The sequence below is a fragment of the Polypterus senegalus genome, chromosome 7 (assembly GCF_016835505.1).
Source record: "Polypterus senegalus isolate Bchr_013 chromosome 7, ASM1683550v1, whole genome shotgun sequence".
NCBI classification, from domain to species: Eukaryota; Metazoa; Chordata; class Cladistia; order Polypteriformes; family Polypteridae; genus Polypterus; species Polypterus senegalus.
Window position 1 is genome coordinate 170,017,849 of NC_053160.1, and position 20,907 is coordinate 170,038,755.

The following is a 20,907-nucleotide window of genomic DNA, read 5'->3' on the forward strand; positions in this document are numbered from 1 at the left end:
TCCTTGCACCGCCATTACAGATCGCGACACCGGTCACAACAGTATGTGTATTTTGCCAATATTCATTATAATGGAATTTCTGTTATAATTAAATATTTTTGTGGTCCCATGAGTTTTGTAATAACGGGATTCCACCTGTATGTATGTGTGTGTGTGTGTGTGTATATATATATACACATACACACATACACACACACACACATATACAGTAAAACCTTGATTATCTGTCAGAGGTCAGGACCAAGGCCATGGTGGACAAAAGGAAAGACAAATAACAAACAACTACTTTAAAAATGATATACTATAGATTAGCAAATAGTCATAATTATTTACAAAACAAAGTATAATATAGTATTAACAAAATTAATTAACTCATATAATATTGTAAAGACCAGCGTAATTATTGAAACACAACTCAGAAGTACATTTTACTTGTAGTCTTTGTTCCATAACAAACGGTGCCCTGTCTTATATTCCATTATCTGAGTTACAGAGCACACCTCCAGCTCTCCCTACCAATCAGGTTGTCTCCTGCCACTCACGTTCTGTCTTTTTCTATACCACATGCATTCCTGCTTATTGGCTCCTGATTCCCTACTCTAAACTTCCTTCCACTGCACCTTCCTTTTTCTCTTAACTTTTCCTGTCACTCATCTCCTAATAGACGTGTCTGCCCCTCATGGAACAGAGGCCCTTCACTCAGTCCCATTACTTATAGAATTCATTCCACACTTTCTGCTCCTAAAACAGCACATCACAAGCTGCCTGTATGTCACTATATATTAACAAAACATAATATAATAGAATTTAAAAAGAAAATTACAATGCAAGAGAAATTAACATTAATATATTAAGATTACCGTCAGTGGTTTCCATTTTCAACACGTTTTTCAATTTTGTTGGCATCACGCTTTATATCGTTCACGGTTGTTCTTCCTACTCCATAAATTGAAGCAATACTTGAAGCACTTTTGCCGTTTTGGAGATGTTTAATAATTTCAGTTTTTTGTGGCAATTCCAACACCACACGCTTACATTTATCTGCCATAACAATGTAAAGTAGATTAACTATAATAAAACAAAAAAGCTATGAAATGCTAGTAAAGCTGAACACTGTGATTTCAAAATGCTGACTGACACCCGGTGCTGAGGAAGAACACTATGCATTAGCAGAAAGGAGAGTTGTTTTAATGTGCAGAGCTCGCAGTGTGGCGCACGGCAGGAGTAGGACAGTAATAGGTAGGCGCTGGCATGTGCAATGATTTTTTTTTTCTTTTTATTGTTGGGCCTGACAGTTAACAAAGACTGATGGTTAATCTAGTGATGGACTATTGAGTTTTTTTACTGTATATACATATATATATCATCTTCTTATATAATACGCTACCGTGGCTGTCTATTTGTCTGTCCAGGATTTGAAATCACCTGTAGCTCACAAACCGTTTGACCTATTGTCCTGAAATTTGGTACACATATACTATGTGACGTCTACTGTCCGGGTTCCAGGTGATGATTGACCTCCAAGGTTAATCCTCTTTTTATTTTAATTTTATTGTAGAATCAACTCTCGGCAGCGGCCAGCAGGATGGCTGTGTGGTGCATGCATACAGGCGTTGTTATCATTCCTACCACCTTCGCCATCGCTTCCTCTAACTCTTCATATCTTAAATCATTCGTGAGGCAGATTGAAGATTTAAGTGCCAGCTTAAGTAAAAAATTAAGGAAAATGTAATTGAAACACAAACATGGACTTAAATCGATTTTAACGCAAAAAAATGCTGACGAAAGAAGAGAAGAAGCGGGCCACTAGGGTGGAGAAAAGAAGAGCTACTCAGGAAGCAGCAAGCGCATCAACGTCTGAGCAAATGAATGGTAGACGTACAGAGAAAGAGGATGGGAACTAGGAATGCTCAAGTCAAGTGTATTCACTGCACGTTATCATGCACTGCGCCATTACTGGTATATATATATATATATATATATATATACACACATGCACACACAGTGGTACCTTGGTATACATCCTTAATCCGTTGCAGATCCTTTGACTTATACCAAACAGGACGTATACCAAAACAAATTTTTCCCATAAGAAATAAAGGGAAAATGATTAATCCGTTCCCATGAAAAAAAATCCTATTGTTATTGGGATATTATACATTGATGGGGTTGTATAAAATTGTTTAAACACGGCTTAATACTAAAATACATAAATACAAAAGCAATTAGATGAAATAAATGAAAATTTAGCCTCATTTTAGTTTTTAATAATGTCTTGGTTTTTCACAATTGTAGATACCGTCGTTCTTGGCATACAGTATGCAGCAGCCAAGTCCCGTATATGCATGCCACCTTCATACTTTTCAACAATCAATTCAAATTTAAGCAAAAAAACATAAAATCACGTGAAAATTCATTGAGAGTTATAGTGCAGGTTGTTCACTGAGTGCTAGCAACTGGTGTTCTGATGCCCGTGCAAATGAAGTACAACAGAATTATGACTAAATATAATTAATGACTAAATTACCAAAAATGATATCTTTAATTTTGTTCCAAATAAGTAAAACACAAGTATAATTTTCCCTGCAAATATAATGTACAGCAGGGTCAGAAAGCTTGTTATTATTGAACTTCACTTCATTATTTAAAATAAACTTCAGTTAATGAGAACTAACGTTTCAAATGAAATGAATGTCTAATTAAAAACATGGCCATTTTTTTTATAAAAACATTTTGGTACAATACATCCTATTAATTTTTCATTTACTAAAAGTATTTTTTTAAGTAAAAAAATATAATAAATGACTTACTAAATATAATGAAATACCTCTGATAAATAATAAAAAATTCCATTTCAGTCAGTCATTTTCTAACAAAATGACTTTATATCAAATGAACACATCCGACTTCTTCACAGAGGTTAGTTTGTTTGTTTTTTTCTGCACGCTACTGTCAGTCTGTCCGAGTCCATCCTAAGTTAATATTTCATAAAGACCATCCAAATAGACAAGAACAAGATTCGCACTTCCCTTCTTCTCTACCATCCCCTGTATAAAATTGATATGATTTTCCACCTTTATTAACTAAAGCCACGGTTTTAAATCAGCGTCCCAGTGCGGCTTCTTTTCATAATGAAATGTCCGCCTGTTGTTTATCACTGCACACTAACAGTCTGGCAGTATTTACCAACAGCTGGACCTTTGAACATCTGCTTAATCTTTTGTCTACAAATACTTATCTAACACCTAAGTTAGTGCTGATCCATCAACATGGTGCAGACTTATTTCCCCTTCCATTAAAAGTAGATTTGTTTGCCATTGGCCGTGACGACTCGGGTTTGGTGGATCACTTTTAGCGAAGTCTCGCTTTAATGTCGCCTTTGTTTGTTTCCCAGGCCTGTGAGCACATTTTGCTGATGGTGTTAATATGCCATTTGCGTAGAACTGGGACTTGGAGACCATGCACAACTATACATAGCTGGCACCAGCTGTATGATTTATAAAAGGTACAAAAAAGGCAAAAAAAGAAATCCTCAGAATGTGGCTTTGATTTAATATTTTAATCTCCTTTATGCCCTAAAATTCAATTTCATGCAAAACTCACTAAATCATTTATACCACACGCACACTTGAGATTTATTAAATGACATCAGAGCTGTTGCTCCTTTTCAAGTAATGTCTTGGAAACACTTTGCCTCATTGGTATAGCTAAATAATGAGATACATCTCTATAATTACTTATTTAGTTTTTAATTTGGAGTGTTATTCTATTTTCCTTATTGATCTTTTGAATTACAGGAATAGCGACTGAAAGTGCGGCCTTGTATCCAAGACTCCGGACTATAAAACATGAAGATGACAGCTTAAGACTCCCCTTAAAGGAGTACTCTACTAAAAAATAAAATGATATTTTTATGTTACTAACCCATGCAGTTTGTATTGGTGGCTGAGGAACAATTTTGATCTCATGTTTTCATGCAGAACGGAGAGAAAAAAAGTTTATGGTTAAATAGAAGAAAACAGCAGCCATTGCTATACAATGACAAATGATGTGAAAAATCTGCTTGGAAAAAAGAAAAAGATGCTACTTGTGTCGCAAATCCAGTGGTACGCTTGAAACGTGCAAAACACATTTTTTTTTTTTTTACTATTTTTTTTTTTGTTTTAATCAAATTGATTTTCTTAAAAACAAATAACATTCCGTACAAATATCTCAAGTTTTGCAAAAAAAGGTTCAAAACAAATAAATACCTGGTACCATGTACAGTCCTTGCTAGAGTTGTCCTCAATAGGATCTGTGATCACTTGCTCACCTACTAGTGACTGGAGCAGTCTGGTTTTACGCTTAAGAAGTCTACCATCGGCCGCGGGATCCCCTCGAGGTTGCTGGATATCATGGCCGACCTGTGCACTGGTACTGTGAACGCTGTGCCCCAGTTAATTCTGGGGTTCGTCAGGGGTATGTTCTGCTCCTGCTCCTTGTATGGACTGGGTGTTGGGCAAGGTTATGGGATCCAGTGGCTGTGGGGCATCTGTTGGCGAAGAAATATTTAATGATCTCGACTGTGCTGACGATGCTGTGATCTTCGCAAAATCGTGGAGTCTGAGTGTCTGGGCTTGTGAGTTTCCTGATAAATACCAAGATCCAGGCCTTAATGACCTCTTGGGCACGGCCATCAGCAGTGTGTCTGTCTGCGGAGAGAATGTCGACCTTGTCGAGAGGTTTACTTACCTCGGCAGCGACATTCATTTCTCTGGTGACTCTTTTTATGAACTCAGTAGACGGATTGAGAGATCATGGGGTGTCATGAGGTCACTGGAAAGGGGTGTGTGGTGCTCCCGAAATCTATGCAAAAGGACGAAGGTCCAAGTCTTTAGAGTCCTGGTGTTTCCTGTCTTGCTATATGGTTGTGAGACATGGACGCTATCCTGTGACCTGAGACGAAGACTGGACTCCTTTGTTACTGTGTCTCTCCGGAAAATCCTTGGGTACTGTTGGTTTGACTCTGTGTCGAATGAGCGGTTGTTCACGGAGTCCTGAATGAGCCACATTACCTGAATTGTGAGGGAGCGTCAGTTATGGCACTATGGCCATGTGACGCGATTCCCTGAGGGTGATCCAGCTCGTAAGATCCTCCTTATTGAGGAGCAAGTGGCTGGACCAGGCTAGAGGGTCATTTCCAGAGGGTGGGACTGGACTGTGTGTCTACCTGGGGGGTTGCCAACCAGGATCCTGAGCTGTTTCGTTGTGTGGTGTGTGCAGCAACCAGTACCAGTGCATGCTCCCCAACCTGACCTGACTTGATTTGTTAGAGTTTGGGACCATCCCAAAATCTTTTTTTAAGCACATCCATTTCATTTGGGGGCCCGTTATTTGTTTGGAGGGGTTGTATTTCGTTGACAATATTTAGGATTTGGAGGAGTCTGCCAAGGATATAAAAAGTAATTCAATTTAATTCAGCTCAGTTTAATTGAGCAGCACGTCAACTGACTACAACAATGCAGCTCTCATCATGCATATTTATAAAAAGGAGTTTTCAGCAACTTATTACTTCAAAGTGTCTCCATCTTGAAGTTTTATTTTCAACTGATTGGAAGAGCAGCAGATGGGATGTTAGTACACTCTGCATCATTACCCATTTTCTCAACCTAAAATCACAGTTGAAGCATTTTAAATGTGAGCCTGCAACAGCTGTCAACACTTCTGGTTTCAGCATTGTCTAAACACAACGGAAGAAACAAAGGATGAACTCTGTTCACACCTTTCAAAAGCAAATGAAACATTCTACGAAAAGGAATTATATATATATATATATAAAAAAAAGCAGTTGCCATCCAGCTCAGTGTGGCAAAGGTTTGTACAACATGCTGGAGGCTCGTCATCTGGAGCTGAACATGCAGATGTCAACAGATATCATAAAGTTGCTCTTCTCAGCGTACCACACCACGCAGCATACCGAAGCACACACTGCCAGTTCTCCCCATCATGTCAAACTTAACTCAAAGGAAGAGCAAATCAAATTACAAAAATAAACCGCAGGGTACAAAATAATCTAATTAATCTGCAGCCTTCCTAGCATTATCTTAACGGGTCTGCACTGTGCTTGGTCCAGCCCTCATTTTTTATGAACCCACTTTTTAAATTTAGAGTGTTGTACCGTGTTAGCCATTATAGATGCAATGAGAAATGAAGCAAATTGACACCTTTTATTGGCTAACTGAAGAGATTACAATATGCTACCTTTTGAGGAGGTTTAGATCTGATTTTGATCTGATTACAGCCTTGCCTGAAGAAGCAGCCTGAGTTGCCTCGAAAGCTGGCATATTGTAATCTGCTCAGTTAGCCAATAAAAGGTTTAATTTTTCTTGACTTCTCATTAAATTTAGGGTAGTAAGTCATCACAGTGTAGCGCAATAGTAACCAGTTCTGGAATGAGCAACAAGACACATACTGTAGGTGTGTACACAAATACGGGAACTCAAACTCTTACGAATCAACCAAAAAGCATTTTCGTGAACTATGAAAAGAAATCAAGCCTTTGGAATTGACCTACAGAAGTCTAGGAATTGAACCAAAGTCCTGCTACACCATCATAATGCCTGGTACAAGAAGCAGAACGATAAGACATTAATAAAATGGTAATTGTAGTTTCCTTGTTTTCTGATACAGTGGAAAGAGTCAGTCCAGAAACACAGCGTGTTTAGATTTTGGAATGGTGGACATCATTGTCTGGTTTTTATTTTCCTTTATTTTCATTACAGCCATGAAAGTTAAGGTTAGGGTAAGGCATTAGGGTTATGATGTTAATCTGCATGTGGGCCCTTCAACCTGCAGGGAAAACTTGAGGGTTGGTGGAAGAATTGGCATTCTAGCCACTATACAAAATCTATCTGAACTAGTGTGGAGCTGAGGTGTCACCCATCACACAGCGAAACTCGGGTCCTAATCTGGGATCCTGAGTTGATTTGTCATGTGGTGGGTGTGGCAATGTGCTGTATCAGCACCTGCTCCAAACCCCTCTCTCTCTCTCATGAAAGTTAGAGATGGAGGCCATTTTCGGAAATTGAAAAGGAATTCCTCCCCCCAATTAAAAAGTTCTCATAAGCAGTTGTGTGTCTTTTCGGTTTCTTTGCATTTTCTCCTTGTTAGTTTTACTGGCAATTGTTAAGAAAAGCACAAAACAGAAATTGTTATCAAGGCCAGGCAAAAATTAAAACTGAAGGCTCAAAAAGGTAACCGAGTGAATTAAGCACAGTAGCGAATCAAAATGTCAAGAGACAAAAAGTCAGACAATAAAACAGAATCATAATGAGACCTGGCTAGAGTTACTTGAAATAAACTAAATGTCACTAAAGTTTTTGTAGTTTAACCAACAACGGAATGAATTTAAGTGGCCCCACCATTATAATTATGCCATAAGATTGGTGATGTCACAGATGCGACAAACCAAAGGCACGTAACGTAACTACCACATCTCATAAACGAATGAATGGGACAAAAACTAATAGATAAAAAGATGTATTTAACTCATAGCAACAATTATTTGTGCAGCATAGACTTTATGAGAGTAGGTGTGTGGGAAGAAAGCTGTGCTGATGCGGAGAACTTACTGGAGGAATTGGCTAATCGATCGTAACGTGCACAAGTGTATTCACATCACAATTCCTCGTTAAGGGTCTGTGGCTCACTAGGTGCAACGGCACTTGCAGGTTATAAAAAAGATATGAGTATGAAAGATTGGAATAAGAAATAAAAAAGAGGAAAGTAAGGATTTGGAAGATAAAATCGAGTGAAAAGAGAAAAAGAGAGAAAAGGATTGGATCCAAAGCTAAGGAAAGGAGTCAGTCAGCATGTCCTGCAGCGGACTGAGGGGAAATGTGCTTCCGAGGAAAAACGCTTCTACTGAGTATTGTAGGCTTACAAAGAATTGTGGACGCTGAAAGGTGTTGGCTTGAAGGTCCAGGAGGGTACCAAACTGAGGTGGCTGGGGTGAGAGAGTCGGAAGGTTCAAGATGTTTACCGGAGTCTCAGCTCTACTGTGGGGACCCGGGAGGGGGAGGGAGCAGGCGAGACAAGAGAGTGAGCAGAGTGGATGACGAAAGGGAGGAGACAATCCTGACTCTGATTTGATCTCTCATTTTAACAAAACTATTTATTTATTGTTATTTACCTTTGCTTCACCATTTTACGGGTAATTTATTGAAGATCAGACCTGCACTGCACTTTACACTAGACACTGCCTTTCTTGCTTATGCTCTTTTGCACCTACTGTAGACTTGTTGTTTATGTCCTCGTTGTCGTAATCTATCCTCAGCTATGACTGACGGTGTTCTAGGAAAAGGAAGATGCTCATGAAAGCACGCTTTAACAGCTCGACACCAACGTTGAGAGTTTGTGGATATCTCCTAAAAGACTTAACGAGCTGTCGTTGTTTACAAATGTCTTAAACAACTATTATCATACACTGATAATCTCTGTATTATCTATATCTATTATTTATTATATTACATACCTTACACATCAATATTGCTGCTACTTAATAACATATCAGAGGAAAAGGAAAACCACCGAGTTCCTAAGAATTTCAAAAACCACAGAACATTTGCCCTGTTGAAATTACTGCTTCAATGCCTTCCACCAAAAAAATCTAAAGCAAATAACTTATTAACAAATATTCCATTGGACTGTTAGCTTTTCACGTTCTTGCTAAACACGCTAGGGTATTCGTGCATTGCCTGAGGCAAAGGCATCTGCTAAATAGTAATGGCCAGCAACGTCCAGTAGCCGGTAGCTGACATTATAGCTGACATTACAGTTTTCAGTTGTTCATTCAATAAGCTGCTGTTATTCAAATGAATGTTTCAAGCTAGCATATGTCCAATCATTTGCACTAAGGGAGTTGGAAAGGAAGGAATAAACATAGAGGAAAACAAAATAAAACCGGCCATGAAAGTCATAAACCCAATCGTTTTCAACTATTTTTTGTTTTGCTTTCTAGATTTTTTGCTCCATTAATTAATCAAACCAGCAGGTTACACCATCATAAAGTAAAGTGAGACACAGTTCAAAAGAAACGGTAAGTACAAGACCTTTCAGATGCATGTGCAGTTTGTAGTAAGTAGTATAAAAGGATGAAGTGTACATACGCAAAGATCAGCTCTACTAAAAGTGCAATAGAAAAGGCAGGCTCAAAAATAAGAAGATCTCAGGGGAGTCACGAATTTATTTCTTAACTAAGATGCTGTCATTTTTTGCAACTGATGACAAAAATGGCAGGATCTTTGAGAAGTGGGGTATTCAGTGAAGATTAATGCACAAAAGGAAACAAATACACCCATCTGAAAAATTGTTTAATTAGACAGCACAGGCAGGGTCTTCAAAGGTTAATTAGATAAGGGCAAGATGCTTGAGGTCATCTGTCCAGGCCATTTATTAAATTGCACAGGATGGGATACCTAATATGGAGGGGGAACCAGCCAGGGTTAGCTAAGCCGTTAATATTTGTCAGTCTCATTTTTTACAATAATTTGCATCTGGATGGGAGTGTGAGTAAGTTGTTTCTGTGTGAGTGTTAGACTAGTAAGCCATCCAAGGTTTTTATTCTGAACTTGCAGCTAACGTTGCCAGGATGGGTTTCAGCAACTTGTGACTCTGAATTCTGAATGTTGTTTTGGAAAAGGTGTGCGTGAATAAATAAAACACATAATTTCTTATGATGTCTAATGCAAAGATCTGCAGGTTACATGGATTTGCAGCTCTACATTTTCCTGATGTGATTGAGTAGACCATGAAATGGGCAGGGCGGCATGGTGGCGCAGTGGTAGCGCTGTTGCCTTGCAGTTAGGAGACCCGGGTTCGCTTCCCGGGTCCTCCCTGCATGGAGTTTGCATGTTCTCCCCGTGTCTGTGTGGGTTTCCTCCCACAGTCCAAAGACATGCAGGTTAGGCGGACTGGCGATTCTAAATTGTCCCTAGTGTATGCTTGGTGTGTGTGTGCCCTGTGGTGGGTTGGCGCCCTGCCCAGGATTGGTTTCTGCCTTACACCCTGTGTTGGCTGGGATTGGTTCCAGCAGACCCCCATGACCCTGTGTTTTGATTCAGTGGGTTGGAAAATGGATGGATGGGTAGATGAAATGGGCAGGACTGGCACTGGCTCAATGAAATTTGATTAAGCTGAATGAGTAAATGGGTAAATAAATGAAATAATGAGTATAGATTTATATTTACTTGTTTGGCAGATGCTTTTGTCCATCACTTTAGGGGACAGTTTGGGAACAAGTGTTACAGTACAAGGTTACGAAATCGATCATCGCAAGAACAAAATGCAAGCAAGTTACAATTCCTTTGTTGCAAAAATTAATCAGGCTGAAATTCACCAATCAAGAGAGTCTTCAAGTACTTCTTAAACACATTGAGGAATTCAGAATTTTGAATGGACAGCTCATTCTACCACAGCTCATCCGTGGTGAGAAGGAACACAGGACCTCACAAGTGTCCCCGTATATTTAGTTGATGACCCATTGACTCTGTAGGCAAGCATCAAAGATCTGACCTTTGATTGGAAGGGAGGAGTGACCTGTGTCCAGTTTAGCTGGTTGAACAACAGATATGGCGCTGCATTTTGAATCATCTGAAGTAGTTTGGTAGCTCATACTAGCACTTCCTTCTAACACAGAGTTGCAGGACTCCAGACATGACGAGACTGAAGCTTGGACCAGGAGTTCTGCTGTGTACTCCATCAGATACACTCTGATCTTGAGAGTGTTGTATTGAGTGAATCTGCAAGAATGAAAGACAGCTGCAATGTGGTCAATTAAGGAGAGCTCGTCATCGACCTCCACCCCCCAAGGATGGGTACAGATTTGGCAGGTCTTAGCAAAAACAATTATAATTGCACCCTGCTTACTTTCTTCTTCTTCTTCTATCTTCAATTATTTCTTGCACCAGCCATCCAATCTCAAGTTTGGCTTATCAGGTACGAAGACGTTGTGAGCAGACCACATCCTAGCAGTACAAAGCAGGAGCCAAAGCCAGACATGGCTGCTTATAAATTCACTGAATCACTGACGAAGAATGTTCTCTGATGGTGGTCCGTCTGGAGCTTTTTCCACCATTATAGTCCATATGGTCAGGACTAGATCCAGTTTATCACAAGTTCAGAATATGGAGGACTTGTTCATCCTTACAAATCTTTAGACTACAGCAACAAATAGTAATTGTCTCTGCTGTCTGACACCTCTCCAGACGTATGTTCATGGCTGCAACCAAAATGTGGAACTTTGAAATCAGAAACTAGTTGAGGTCCTTTCTGGTTTGCTCTTTGTTTTGCCCTCTAATGATTCCTAGTCAGCGTTCTCATTTTTCCATCTCATGTACCCCAGGGAGATGCATCTCTCTGGTGGTGTCCACACACTGTACATGTGCCACTTGTCATTAACAGGTGGCTGTCTCGTGGACACAGGGGGCCGGTGATTGATATGCTTTGCAACCACCTCTGCAACAGCTGATGCAGCACTGCTGTCACATTAGCATGTAGCTCTTCCATATATTTCACCTGGAATTGATTCATCAGAATGCAAATCTGAACCACTATAAATTCATGGTGCTGCCAAATACAGCATTGTAACTTTTTACAAATTACAAATGTATAAATTGTCTGTTTTATTAATTTTGTTTTACAATCTATCAGCTAGTTTTACATTTGTTTGTATTACTTTACAAAAAGTAGTAATAAGAAGCCTTTTAGATGTGTAAATATTGGAAGAATTAATGACATACTTGGTACTAATTTTCCATAATATGTGGCATGTCATATACAGTCATAGGCTCAAAAATAAAATTTAGTGGGATAGCTCCCCATGTTTTATCTTGAATTTGATTTCAATTAGACTGCATTTTGTTATCTTGTCGTTGCATTGCATTTTGGTTACTTTATAGGTTTACTGGGAAATTTTTGTCACGTGTAAAAAAGCACAATTAAATTCTTCCTTGCATATGTTAATCAAAAGGCAACACAATATCACTCTTTGGCAGCATGATAATAACAGCCTTACCTTGAAACTTCTGTGTTAATCTGAAAAATCTCAGAACCCAGAGTTTACAACACTGTCTACAAATAGGGCACATGTGGAGTTTCATTCAAAAAATCATTCTGGAAATGTTATGGAATATGGCCGGCCATTCATCCCGGCCAATACCCCCAGGCTGCCAAGTGGAGCCCTCCCTGCAGCATGGAGGTGCCCGAAATGCCAGCTGGGAATTATGGACATTGGAGTTTTCCTTTACAGCCCTGCTGGATACCATGAGGGCCGCTAGACGGCGCTGCAGGAAGGAGCAGTGACTATTTGCCCTACGCCCCGGATGTACGTCCAAGTCACATGGACAAGAGGAGCAACGTACTTCCGGGATGAAGAAGAGGATTTTTATCTGACCCGGAAGTGATAGGAGATCACATGGACTGAGGGATTGGAAACACTTCCGGGTCAGGGACTATAAAGGACTGTGGGAAATCCCCAGACGATGAGCTGAGCTGGGTGGAAGGGTGACAATGCGTCTGAGAGAGTGGAGGATTGATTAATGATTGTATTGTGTATTATTGTGGAATTTATGAGTATTGTGGAGAGGAGGGTGCTTTGTGCACTGTTATTAATAATAAAGTCAACTTGTTGGACTTTTACCTGGTGTCTGACGTATTGTCTGAGGGTTCAAGAGGACGAGAGCGCCCTCTATCTGTCACAATGTATAAAATTTCAGGCAGTGGCAGCATCAGCAAAGTGACCTATGGTTGTGGGTTTATAACCGCAAAGTGGGCGTAAAATGAAGAGGCGTGGCAGAAAGAAGAATAACAGTGACAGCTGATGAAAGTCAAACAAATCAGATATTGATTATGTGATGAAGAACATCATAAAAGGAAGAAGAATAAGAGTACTGAAATCTGCTGAGTGTTCAAAGGTCATTGTGAATTTCCCCTTGGGATTAATAAAGTATCTATCTATCTAAGAAAGATAACAGAATGTTAGGTTATGTAGTGCCCTGATATGTGGAGTACAAGTCCAAGGAGGTTCTGCTCAGCCTTTATAACACACTGGTGAGGTCTCATCTAGAGTACTGTATGGAGTTTTGGTCTCCAGACTAAAAACACAGACATAGCAGCACTAGAAAAGGCCCAGAGATGAGCAACTAGGCTGATTCAGGGCTACAGGGAATGAGTTATGAAGAAATATTAAAAAAGCTGAGCCTTTACAGTTGAAGCAAAAGAAGATTAAGAGGAGACATGACTGAAGTGTTTAAAATTATGAACGGAATTAATCCAGTGGATCGAGACTGTTGTTTTAAAAGGAGTTCAATGAGAACACATGGACACAGTTGGAAACTTGTTCAGGTTTCACACAGAGGACCATAGACACATGGAATAAGTGACCAAGTAGTGTTGTAGACAGTGGGACTTTAGGGACTTTTAAAACTCAACTTGATTTTATTTTGGAAGAACTAATAGATAGAACTGGTGAACTTTATAGGGCTGAATGGCCTGTTCTCATCCAGCTTGTTCTCATATTCCAGTATTCTAATACTATGTTCTCCTGCACAGAACACTAAAGCCTATGCCATGAGCAAAGGGAGCAGATCTGGAAGCAACACTATGAGGGATGGCAGTCCATCACAAGATATGCATACATATACAAATTAAAGACATTTTATGCTTAAAGCAGCATGGAAGCAATTTTTATATGTCTTAACTTGAGTACTCTGATTTAATTCACAACCCACAAAAAACCCACACCTCTACTTTTTCTGACAGCGAATAAGACCGGTAAGCTTTACTGGGCTGAAAGGCCCGTTCACATTTAGATTTTCTAATGCTCCAATATTATGTCCAGGATACACAGTGCAAGAGCAACAACAAAGATAGGAGAAATGTATGGTGACAATCACACACAGAGTTTACTGTTTATGCCCAGCCTTTTCTGGGTCAAACACCAACTCCCATAAAAAAAACAAGACGTTGCACCACACTGACAAGCTAGACTTAATCCCGACTTTGGAGCAAACACGAACAAACATGACGCCTCATAGGCATGCAAGACAAATTCCAGGGTACAGAATGCAAAAAAAAAGAAAGACACAAAAACACACAGCGGCATTCGAGAAGATCATCAATTAGGTCGATATGTCTGACCATATGAAAGCATTGCTTTCACATCCTTTCATTGGAGTTTGTTTGAAGACCACTATTTAGCAAATTTAATTCAGCTATCTGATTAATAACAAGATGTCTTTTTCATGTTGGAAATAAAACAATGTGCTGACAAAACAGAAAAGCTCCACTTGCTGTAAATGATCCAATAGCGGTAATAAATTGCATTAGCACTTCTAGAAGGCCTAAAAGTCGGGTATTATTTAAGTCAAAGTTATTGCTTCACAAACATGCTATATTTGCATTTACCATGCAAAATTGTGTTCTAAAGTTAATCAAGTTCTATAATTAAAAAAAAAACCAACTTCTTGCCCACTCAGACACTCTTTATATTGTGGTCTATGGGGCATGGAGGAATTGCTTAAAAACCTATCAAATACGTCTATTTTTCAAGTGAAAGACAGTTGTTGAGTATTGACCTGCATTTTGTGATTACACACACACTGTGAAATAGTTTATACATATCATTTTGGAACAATAAAAATAGAAATACTTAGTGCAGAAGCACCACTGAGCATCACCAAGCTGCCAGTCTGAAATCTTGAGAAGGACCGACTGACTGACCCAAAGACACTGCAGTCCTAATGGCAGCCAGTTGCCCATACGAGTTGATTATATAGCCATGATCCCTGCCATTACAGCGAATTTGTAAAGCATCAAATCTTTCTAAAAACAAATTATCTTTATTTTATATGGAAGCTTTTTTAAAGTACTGAACTCTGGTAGAATTGTTTCTTATTCATATTTTACACTTAGAGAACTGGATGACAAATTGAGTTGTTCAGGGTCAGACTGTGGGAAATGAACTGGCATCCTTAGAGTTTAAAGTCCACGGCCTTAGCTGTTAGGCCACCCTGCCTGGCAGTGGCACACGCATGTGGAATCTCACGTTCATGAAAAGGCCACGGACAGTAAGTCACCTAAACAAGATTTGTTGTTGTTACCCATAGGAATGAAAAATCAAAAAAGGGATCTACTTAGTAACCTTTTTGGGTTCTCCTGGACAAAAATGAGACCAGAAAGAAATAAAACAGGGACATTTTCTTTAGTCTCATGCTTCTCAGATTTTTTACCTGAGAAAGAATAACACAGTAGTCCCACAAGTGTCTCCTCTTGAGTTTCAGCAGCGATCTCAGCAAAGTCACACAAGGGGCTCAGATTTTCCGAGTAACAACTTGACATTTTTTGTAATTTGAATGTATTTGCATTGCATGCTCAGTAATACATGGTAAAATGTATTTACAGTTGTTTGTGTTAATAAAACACTTTATAATTAAAATACTGTAGCCCTTGCTTCTGAATGAGTATTAGTTTCTCTAATTTTTATTGCTGTACTCCAATTAGATCAGACTCATTCTGGAAGATAAGGCAGGCAATATGACATGGGACTTCAAGCCCTGAGGTTATGTGTTTAAATCCCACTGCTGACACCATGTAACTCTGAGCAAGTCACTTCACCCGCCTGTGATCCAACTGAAAAAAGAGAAATGTAACCAATTGTATCTCTGATGTTGTAAATCACATTGGATAATACCATCAGTCCAATAATAATTTAAACATATCAAGTCTGGAAGAGGTTAAAATTAGACTACAGAGAGATCTCACAAAATATATCACGCACTTCAAACCAAATTCTCAAATTTGATTCCTTTTACCTCAGATGTCTTCTTTTTGTCTAAAGCTATTTATGCTAAGGAATTTTAAGAGAACCATTTGTGACAAAGTTGATTCTAAAATGAAAATCTCTTTTAAGTCTAATGGACTATCAGAGATCATTTGAACAATAATATTTTTCATTGGGTTTTTGGTAAACTTGAGCAGAGATGCATGCATCCAACTTAGAGGAGGACAGAAAAAAATGAGCTTAACATAGAGTGAAACTGTAAGATAGCCCTTGTAATAATTATACATTTCCATATTTTATTTGGAGACACAGTATTTTACATTTACATGGCAGGAAGCCACTCAAAGATCTTGAAGCAGAGTTTGAACATTTCTGCCCAACACATTGGGCAGTAGGTGAAACATAGCAGCTCACTTTGACAGTTACGCAGTGCAGTGAGAAAATGAGACATAAAGAAAAGTGTGATCAGCTATCCACATGGAATAAACAGCTGCAGCAATGCTGGAAAATATGCATTCGAGTTTCATTACAGCCTTTCAGTGTGAATGCCGTAAAAGTAGAAAAATCTGGGGACACATCAAGCACTATCACCTCAATGCCCTTAGACACCGGCTGTGTAAAGATTACATGTTGGCTCCATTTTCACATTGGCCTCCTCTGGGGCTCCAGTTTCAACCCAGAAGAAAGTTTAAATTGCCTGGGTACAAGAAAATATGGGCAAGTATGTACTTTGTGTAAGTGTACATTGAAATAGACTAGCACTCCAACCACCTATTTTACTTTGATTCCTGCTAGAAAAAAAACGTTGACTCCGTGAAGTTCTGTAATGTTAAAACAGGGTTCAGAAAATGCATGGGTTGGCAGTTTCGCAGCCTGTTGGTAGCTAAATTGTGAACTTTTCAATGTATTAGGGGCTACCTTTAAATGATAAGATTTGTATTTTTCACAATCATATATCTTCATTTTTTTTTTTTAGTTTGTTGGTAACACTTTAGTTTAGGTACTGCAAAACTTCATCTATTGCTTGTTTATAATTATGTAACAAGACCTTCACAGAGGCTTCTTTTGGTCTTCATAGCACTTATCAAACAACAGTAGATCAGTTATTCATCTCTGTGCAGTATGGAGTATTGACATGCTGGTAAAATGACTTGTTAATATGAAGGACTCACAGACCTTACATGAAATATCTTGTGGCCGACTGCCGGGGCCCTTACCCGGCCAGGCTGTACCTGATCATTGAAGGACCGGGAGAGAGAGTATTTCCAGGACAGTTTCTCCCCCGGACCGACAGAGGGCAGCCCCCTTGGTTTCCAATGGGGTCAAGGGCCATCAGCATAGAAGCTCAACCCTGCTGAGGCCTGTGGCTACCGCCAAGGGGTGCATGGACGTTTTTAGGGCTTGTTAGTCACCTAGAGCACTTCTGGGTTTCCCTATGAAAAGGGGCCAGCCACCACTTCTCGGGGAGCCAGAGACGGGAGGAGTGGAGGCGGAAGCAAGATGAGAAGATGTGTGCCATGTACTGCGTACTGAGGTGCTTATGTACTGTGCTGAGAGGAACAGGGAAATGGAGCTCTCCAGCTGTAAATAAACCTGTGTGCTGGACTGGAACTTGCGTCTGCTTTTCTGTGTTGGGTTAGGGTGGGTGTATGCGCCCCTGGGCTTCACAATGTAAAATGAAAAGAAATGTGTCTCAGTGAAGCCACCTCAGACCACTCCACAGAGACGTTTTGTTAGTCGGTCACGTTGAAGAGATGAAGAAACACTTCACTGATGCTTTAGGATTAGTATTTAGTATTGCACTATATGATTACTCCCATGCTCCTGAAAGGACCAATCAGTACAAATGTTAACTTTATATCATGTCTTCTGATAATAAAGTGGTTATAAAGAAGATTGTGTGCCTCTGTTCAAGGACCATCCTGCCTGCTCCACAGCTGGCATCCCTTCTCATGAGAAGAAAACAAATGTGCACTGACAAGCTTCCTCCTGACTGGATTTTTGTTCTATCTGACTTTCTTCCACAATATACTGATTGATGGATATCAGTGTCAGTGAGTTTCCTCATTCAAAAACATTGTGCTCAATTATTTTGTTACCAATATCCTTAGCAACAGCATGCATTTAAAAGAATCGATAATTGGCTTGTGGTGCTTCAGTCTGCTCTATCGCTCACCCTGCCATTTTCATTGTCTGAGATTATTCATTGTGTGTGCGCAAGGCACGACATGGAAAAAGTCACTGGGCTCCTACAGAAGGCTTTTATTAAAAATATAGAGCATTAAAATCAGTTCACATTTATTGTTATGCATACAAAAAACAATGACAGTCACATGTGCTTTTTCTGCCATTTGGTATCCATCCTGCACCATAATGAAAAGGGCGAGATGGGGGTTGATGCTGTGGTGTGAATTTGTGTATATAATTTGATACATATTTTGTATGTCTTTATTTGTAAGTCAGACAAAGCAAATGTAATATAAGTGTTTTATTTCATCGAAATGCTTTCATGTCTAATCCAAGAGTCTTTAGGACTGACTCACAAAGTGAATTTTATGACAGGTTTGGTGGAACTGCCTAAAACCAGTCTGGCAAGGGGGCTTCTCTGCAGGACATACCCCTCTCAATCAGCCCCCACAGGAAAGCCAAACTATCTAACTGGCTAGCTTCACTCAACAGATGGTTTGTGGGGGGTTGTTGTGAAAATAAGCCAGTAACGTTTTGTAGAATTCTATTGGTCTAAAGTTAGCTGTTTGGTTTCGAGTCAGAAGCCATTTTTTCGAATATTGTCCCTGTGATTTGTTAATTGTCGTAGCAAAAGCTATTCTAACGGAAAACTGCAAACGTTTTAATTCGAATGGCATATCAAGATCTCCTTTAGTGTTTAATGTTATATGTGGAAGATGTACTACGTTACCTTTTTTGTCGCCTGTTAAAATCTTACATGTCAGAATTGTTCAACCAATTTTGAATACAACTAATCTTGCCCCATTGCATAGCTCATCACTAAGACATAAACTATGCAATAACATTACGATACATCCTTCTTTGAACAGTAATTTGTGCAGTGGAAGACCGGACGATGTTAATTGTTGTATGTAGATAATCTTCGGGATATTGTAAGTTGATGTTTTCATCTTCCGCACCATCACCACCACGTATTGATACGCAATTAACCAATATGCCGTGTAACCAATCGACAATTTTCACGTTAATTCGTTTGACTTCATCATTTCTTGGTGCTAGGTTTCCCGTGTACTCATATTTCTTCTGTTAAAAACCCTTCAGGATGAAATTCTTCAATAAGATTTAGACATAATAAGTCTTCTTTTATTGGGAACTTAAAGTGAGGAAAATGTAAAAATTTATGAGAGCTGAGAGCGCAGGAACTGTATCTGACAAAATCATTCACATGAATGAGAGGTGAGAGGACCATGGGCGTGGGCCGCTAACCAGAAATGGTTGAGAGGAGGGCACGACTTGAACAAATCTCTTGGCAATAGTCTCATCTTAAGATTTTCTTTTATAACAGAGATATCTAAGGTATATATCTATGGTAACATATCATGCAAGATGTTACCATTGCACTGTAATTATGAAAGGGCTAACAATTCATTTTCAGACAAAGCTTTTATAGGTGTAAATATATAAGAGTATCTGTAGACTATAGCTGATAGCACGCAAATCTTTAAGTGAGCATATTTACTTAAAAAGAAAATTAGGATACTCTAAAGAAGTGTTCTGTGCACCTTAACCAGACAGATACAAGTCAGTTTGTTAGGTTGGTAATCTTATGGCATCCCTTCAAGGGTTGATTTGACAGAGCTGCAGCTCTTAGAACAGCAACACAGATGGAAAAGCCTTGTGAGCATAAGAGTCCAAGATGCTAAGGGGTTATTAAAGGGTTTTCTCCAATAGGGTGTGTTGGATCCTGGGGCATCATAGGACAAACTTGCATACACAAACACATTTGCACTCACATTTGTGTTTTTGGGATGCCAGAGGAAAACCACAGAACCTGTAGAAAACTCAGGCAGATGGAGAGAATGTGCAAATTCAATATGGGGAATGAATGGACCAGGATTTGAACACAAGGTTCAGGAGTCTGTTGCTTGTTTGCTATATAGGACACTTAAAATTGGACTTAAATGGTATAGTACACTTCCCTTTCCAAGCCCAGAGGACAGTATGCATACACGGCTGCTGCACAGTATACTATCTAAAATAAAACAGGATCTGAAAAGGCCCGCTAGGTCTGCTTGCACGATAAGCCAAAAATTGAAATAACTGTCCTTGAGCAGTGCTGAAATTTCAAAAAATAAAATCAGCTGCCAGCCCATCACAGATGATTTCCAGCACGTTATCACCTTGCAGAACTCCTTGTGCTTAATATTTTCAATGATCCCCTTTTTTTAAGTAGATCCAGTTTACGCTATCCCAGGTGTTAACACATTTTAGTGGCTATCAATGACTTAATGTGGTGGTTAAATGAGAGCAGTTTCCCCGATGTGTAATTTAAAATCCTCCGCTTAGGTGCCCAAGATTCAAGCCTGCAAAGAAAAAAAGAAGAAAAAAAAAAAGAGCAGAATACAGATTTTTTTTGGGTGCCAGGAGCTAAACTGTAAATTGGAAAGCAAGTCACTTTCACTGAAGTGAACGGATTGAGATAATGGGAACATTAAAGCCTAAGAAAGGCCGAGCAATCTTCAAGATCATCTGAGGGCATTTCATAACATTGTGGAAATTGCTGATTGACTTGATACAAAATATGTCTCCACCAAAGCATTGGCTGAGAAATGCCAAAGATCATCTCTGTATGTGACAGGCTGGGATGACGACATTAGGTTGCCTATTTTCTGCCATAACACAAGTATTTGCTTTTTTGTTGGAATTTGTCAGAATAATGCACTTTAATGATAAGTAAAGTTTGTAGGGGCACTGCTCCATGTAAAATTTGTAAATGGTGTCTGAAGCAAGAAACTAGTGGGGCACTTCAGAATAGGAGCTGCCTACGCACATCTCTTAGTCAGCTACTGCAATGTAACAAGACCTTAACAAGCCCTTTGTTTGCCTTTATTAAGACGTAGAAA

The 20,907-nt window shown here is 39.3% G+C and overlaps 1 protein-coding gene across 2 annotated transcripts in view; it reads right to left on the reverse strand.

Moving 5' to 3' along the window:
- The window catches only part of ndst3 (N-deacetylase/N-sulfotransferase (heparan glucosaminyl) 3), a 491,728-nt gene that overhangs the window by 253,963 nt on the left and 216,858 nt on the right, over positions 1–20,907 (reverse strand). The gene's annotated exons all lie outside the window — the stretch shown is intronic.